The following is a 6,792-nucleotide window of genomic DNA, read 5'->3' as shown; positions in this document are numbered from 1 at the left end:
ACCTGTGTATCTTTCATGATGTTGCAGTCCTGATTTATTTTAAGTGGTACTGATTCTATCATTGAAATCCTATTTCCTGTTAAGCCACATTAAGTGGCTGTAGAGGAACTAGGATTTGTTAGGCATCCTAAAGAACTTAAAAGGGGCCAACAGTTAGCACCTCTTTCCTCTTACATTTGTCCCAAAGCTATCACAGAAGTAAGAAGACCCTTGTTTGCTCATACATCCCTCCAGAGGTATACAGTGTAATAAACACTGCTATTTCAATATGTAGAAAAGAAAATATATTGTGGGCTGTGTATAGTCTACCAGCATGCTTGATTCGTTTTGCTGGGGGAATGCAGGAGTACTGCATGGAGTTCAGGAGTTACGCGACTGTGGTCAAAGTGTTTGATAATCATTGGAGCATATCCTCTAGCAAGTTTAAAAGCACGGTTTGGTTTCTCAAGCAATTAATCCTGCTCAGTACACACAGATTCCAAGAGACAAAGCACACAGATTGCCATAGATCTATCAGATCTTGCATTTTAGCCACCATGCCTATGTTATGTACTTACCAATGGAATACATTGAACTTTTGCTTTTTTGTGTTTCCCACTAATGAAGAAGGGTGTTCCCAACAGTCACACAAGTCAGTTTTGTTACTAAAACGGGTGCAGAAGGGATGAAGTCTTTGAAACAAAGTTCTCTTGATTACATGTAAAGGTCTTAACTGAGGCCCTTTAGGAGCAGTTTTCTTAGGCTGTTGGGCCTACATGGACAAGGAAGCATCAGCCTAGAGATTTTGCTTCTTTGACTCTTGCCACACTCCCGCCTCTGGTGTCACTCCTCAGCACCTGTTCTCTTGCCACAACCTCCTTGCTTTTTTTCCTCCCTCAGCACCTCCATATATCATACCCTCTTTGAGGTTCGTGTTTGTATTCCTGAGTGCTCCCTACTCTGCCTGTGGCCTTCCACTCGTTTGTTTAACTCCGTGCCCTCTGCTCTATTTCCTCTCTGACACAGCTTTGCTCTCTCCTCCTTCCCCTGCTTTTCTCTAGCTTGCTACCCTAACACCCCTCCTCTTCATGGGACACATAGTCTAGTGTGATCATGATTTGGATTTTTTTCCCCAAAATCAGTAACTAAATAAGGCTTCATTATTGCAATATTATACTCTAGAAATATCAAGTTCCTCCTTTTACAAAGGAGCTTTGAATGCAAACACTGGCCACATGTACAGTTTTTTAAACTATGGATAGAGGAAAATCACCTCTTGTGAGACTTCCTAAATTAAGTTTCTCATCTCATCTGTAATTTTTTTTCTCTGTCAAGTGTTTTTCTGGAATGTTTGAAGTAAAATAGAAGGCATAAGGTCCCTTTTTGCCAATGCAGCTGTTTGTGGATCCACAACTGTGTTCCTCAACCTTTGAGCTGCAACCAGTGGATTGTCTTTCCCTTTCCCTGAGGTAGATGTATTGGCTGGCACAAATGGCCCTGTGCCCTTCTTGTATGTGGTTTTCCACCACACTAGTAACAGCTAACTGCTCATTACTGCTTCTTCTCCACCAGCAATGCACCATACAAATGTTGTGTTTATTTCTGAGCCAAAATGTTCATGTGCCGTGAATCCCATTGCAGGGGTTTTAAGTTGTGTTTCAGACAGGTCCATAAGCCTCTACTATCAACACTGTTGACAGGTAGGAGGGTGAAACTTCTTCCTCCTCCAGATACAGCACAATGGATGTTGGGATTCATCCAAGCAGTACTGTTTTACCAAGGGTTTTCCAGGTAATTTCAACATGAAAGATGATGAGAATCTCCTTAAGCATAGCTTTGTCTGAACCACTTGTGTTCTGCTGTTATTTATGATTCAGGAATTTGGGGAGCACAACAATTTTTTTGGACTTGACATTTCAAACAATACAGTTGCCAAATAGGAAAGTTTTTTTTTTTTGTTTATGTGTGGTTTTTTTTTATTCTTGTTTGTTTGTGTGTTTTGTTTTTTTTTAAGGAAATAAATCTATGGCTGTGAGTACTAATTCTGAGCTGAGTTTGTTGCTGATTTTTTGTAACTTCAAACTTGTTTTAGATGAAAATGATAAGTTATTTAAAAGAATCCCATAAAACTCACTATTCACAGTCCCTTCACTTTGTTATGAAGACCTCTCAGGACTACCTGGATAAGTTTGCCACTTCATACGCAGTGTGTTGTCTATATGTGTGTGTGGTTAAACACAAAAACACACACGCAATCTTTTATTCTGAAGTTTATGATGCAAGTAACTCAAGGTTCATTTCCTTCTGGTCAGAAGAAAGGTTTCCCAGAACAAAATCATGCTTTTTTCAATGCCAGGCAAGGGTTTGTGACAGCCCACAGAATAGTTCACACACACTCTGGTGGTGCTCATCTCTCACTGATGTCTGCAAAGGGAATCCAGGCAATGAGCTTGAACTAGATATCTGCCTGTTTGGTCACCCACTTTACAACCTCAGAGAGCCTCTGAGAGGTGGAAACAGATGACAGGTGGGGATTTCTAGACATGTATAAACCACAGAGGAGGCACAGATCCACCAGTGTTTCGCGTAAGGCAGACAGCCCTAGGCACTTTGGGATAGCTCTGATAAGCCAAGGACATAAGCAAAGCAAAGTCTGCAGGGAGAAATCATTGCTTTGATAGGAAAACTGGTATGCAGAAAAAGTATTTTTATTTGCAAGAGCTTGCCTGCTTTTTCCAGCTATCATTTCAAATCATTTACATGAACAAATACATAATGAAAGGCTTCTCAAGCACTTGGATGAGCAACTTCTAGTTTCAAGTAAACTGGCAGAACATCTCTGCTATAAACTGATGCACCTCCACCAAATTCAATCAGTACCAACAGCAAATATGGTCCAGCTGATCTGGCATCTCATTACATGTAAAACCTCTGCTAGCAAAAAGTAATAGTGGTGTATTATGTTTTCTTAAAATACAGATTACATCAGTTTTGAACATGGCCAAGCAGGTCTCTTCAGAATTCTTACAAAATAAACTGTTTCATGTAATTGCTTTCTTTTTGCTTACTAAAACAATGGGCTCTTGTGCTTCATTGTGAAAAGATGCTGTTACACTCACATATGATGTTGCTCATGTCTCATGAGAAGATGAAGGAGACATCACACATCCATTTTACCCAAGCTGTATAGGCATATTATCACAAACGTAGATATACTTTATTTCAGGGAAATGCCTACCTTTATAAAAAGCTGTGGACAAAGACTATGTTTCCATTATTAGGAAATGAAATTTTTTCAATGTGACAGCAATCTTGGAGTATTTTTCCCTTGTGAGCACTGCAGGTCAATATCCCCAATGTGATAGTGTCAGTAGAAATCAGTTCTAAAATAGCTAGTGAAACCACATAGCTACTAGTTAAAATCTCTCTGGAGCAATGATTCTCCCATAAAATGTGTTAAAAAGCAAAAATGAATTCGTCAGATTTGCTATTTTATATCCTCAAGTAGCACCTTTTGAAAGCCTAATTTAAAATCTCAATAAGTTTTGTGAACTCTCTGATATGAATTCAGTGATGGCATGTGAGGAGTTCTTTGGTTTCTTTGGAAATAAATCCTTTCAGAGGCAAAACTGAGGGAGTACTAAAAAAAAAGTCTGAAAACAAAACTGTAAATCAAATTCTTCACTGCCATGCAAACATTCCAATCATTTCCACATTGTTTTTTTACTGCTCTGTCTTTTCTCCACCAGAACTGACCTCTGTGTAGAATTGTGGGGAAAGACTACCAGGTTTTCAAATTATCAAAAAATTGTTGTGAGGCAGAAGTTCCCTGACTCTTACAAATCAGAGATGTGCTGACGCTGTTTTGGCAGGACAGCTTAGAGTATTGGCTTATATGAAGCTGTGAAGTTCAGAGAAGCTTCCAAATGTAATTCTTCAAGAGAAGAGAGATTTCTAGAAAAGTCTTAATCAATTTCCTACACAGTCATTATTAATTATTCACCATTGATAAAATCTGTCTGGTGTTAGACACTACTCATGCAAACATAACAGACATTCCTGGCAGGAGTTTTTTTATTCCTCTAATAAAACAAGCCACATTCTTAACGGACTATAAACAAACATTTATTGCAAAATAACTTTTATTAATAAAAAATAGTTTCTATTTGGAGTATTGACACTCACTATGTGCAAGAAGTCTTAATTCATTTTCATTGAATATGGAGATTTCCATCCTATGAATTACTCTATAATAATGCAGCATTCAGCTCAAATGTTACCATGTTGCAAATTTCCCTGCCTGGTACACTGATTCTCGTGTATGCATATTAGTCATTTTTGTAAATAAATACTTTACATAGTTGCACATCCTCAGAATAGAAGGTATAAATAAGTAACAAACAGTGACAGCTAGAACTGCCCATGAGTGTCTCTTAGCTATTCCCATGACATTTCTTAACTCTCCCTTTATTTTACTTCAGGGTTTACTGGCTGTACCTGCTTACATCCGAAAACATCACTTAAACATCCAGTAAAATATTTAACCATGTAACTAAGGAACTAATGTACCTCAGTGTAAGTGACATGGTCCAGAACCACTGTCCTTCAATATCAGTTACAGGTGCTCCAAAGCCGCATATTCTTTGAAATGCATAAAGTTATAGATTCGTGGTTGACAGTTATGTGTGTTTTTATCATACTAGCTAGATTTGGCCCTTACTCTTTCAGCAATACCAGCTATGAGTGTTAGACTACTCCATCAGAGGTGGAGACCTTAAGTTGTGAAAAGCTCTTTGTACCGCAGATTTTCACAGCTGAATCATTTTGGTTTGGGGTCATCTATTGGGGCCACCATAGCATCTGAGACCAGAGGGTTCAGAGTTGCCAATTATTCTGTGATATTATCTGAAGATGAGAGGTGGTGTCTATTTTCCATCAATGGCATATCTTAATTTAACCCTCACTCTGTTGCCAGCAGAGAGAGCTGTTATATCAATCACTTGTAACCAAAGCGACTTGGAAGCACAGAGATGGACATACAAAAAAAATCCATACCTTTATGGAATTTTATGGAGATAAAAATGAATTATGCTACTCTGACGCTGAAGACAGCCACAAACCTTCTGGTTCCTGCTACACAGGAGGAATAGGAGAGTTTGGACAAGGACATCAATCAAAAAACCTTTGATACCTGGCTCTGTTTCTCCAGATCCCTCCAGAGGTAAAGGAGAAAATAATTGTCCAAGCCCTAGCAACAGGGGTATGTACCCTCTCCTAACTTCTGGTTCTCCAAAGTTCTGGCACAGAAAAAGGAGACAGAGGCTGTTCTGCCACATTCAGCACTTTGCTACCTTAGGCATCTTTGCCTGTCCCTAGAGCCAACTAGGGACAAGCAACTGCCCTATCAAGGGATAGGGCATGAAGATTTTGTGACAGGCTGAGTCTCTATAGTGCTGAGACTCAGCAACGTGCAGCCTTTTGTTTTCAACCTGCACTATTGATATTTGGAAAGAAATAAACACACTGCTAAAATAAAAGACAAAGGCAGGGAGATGGGTAAGTAACGTGGGGCGGCAAGAAGTCTTGGTGGGTTTTGCACACAGACATAGTACGATGTGGTCACCTCTAGAGGGAAATGAGGCTGAGAGTGAGTATAAGGTAAATCCTGGAGCACAAGGCGTTTCTTTCATCTACCCCTTTCTTGGCTCAGCCATGTCTCTGGAGCAGAGGTGGAGTATAGGAAGCAGAGGCTAAAAGATGCTGGATTTCATAAATCAGATCACTCTAGGAATCACATGGTTTGGGCACGATAATCTCTCTCCTCTCCCTCCTCCTCCCCCCTCTCTGCTGACTCTGCAGGAGCCCCAGCCCAAAAGGAACCTCCCTGCACCATTTCCCTAAGACCATGCCCTCTGTCACAGATGCATGCTGGTGGCCTGCGTGCTGATCCTCTGGAGCACTGAGGGGAGCCCTCCAAGTATGGCAGTACTTCCTAGGAGAGGCCATGGGAGCCAGCAGGGCCAGGGGACCTCGTGTTGTTTTGCAAGCAGTAGTAGGGGCCCAGCTCTGGGCAAGTTTGGCTGGAGTACCACTGCCCATCCCAGGACACATTCCTATGCAAGCAGACTTGGCCCCTGTTTCCTCGGTGTAGAAAGAAGCATGAAAGGGGCATGTGCTATCACTTGTTCCATAAAATCTTGTGTCAAAACTCCCTGGAACCTCTCCGCCACTACAGTGACAGAGAAAGCCAAAAGAAATGACTATTTCTCCAAAAAGTGGCTAAGATCTCAACAACGTGTATCATTTCCAAACCAGACAGTCTTAATGCAAATCAATGCCTCTGCCAGAAAACCCACAGGACATATACAGACTCTACTATGTAACCTAGCAATATTGGATGAGGGGCATGAGTTACATGCATTTTGATGATAAAGACTATTTTTGTCCTGCTGCTCTTGCATGAAACAGAAAAGAAAAAAGAAAAATTGCTTCAGGGTAACAGACGCCCTTAGTTTGCAGTTTCTGCTCTTTCATGTTTGATGGATCTACTGCCAGTTCAGCTGGGGAAGAGTTCATCCATGCTGTCTGTATAGGGCTTATCAGCTTTGTGTCTTTGTGGAAGCCTTGTGCTGAGTGCATGACATCTCTACGCCTGAAAAGTCATCCTATCTCTAAGCTAAGATTAGAATTTCAAACAAAACTTATTATGAAGCAGGATTTTCTGAAAGGACTGGGCACAGCTATAATGTGGAAATTTAAGATTCATGCTTAAGAACATTATTTAATGCTTTTTAGATAAGCATAATTGTGAAG

Source organism: Anser anser (assembly GCF_964211835.1).
Source record: "Anser anser genome assembly, chromosome: 1".
Classification (NCBI taxonomy): domain Eukaryota; kingdom Metazoa; phylum Chordata; class Aves; order Anseriformes; family Anatidae; genus Anser; species Anser anser.
Note: the sequence above shows the minus strand (reverse complement) of the source record.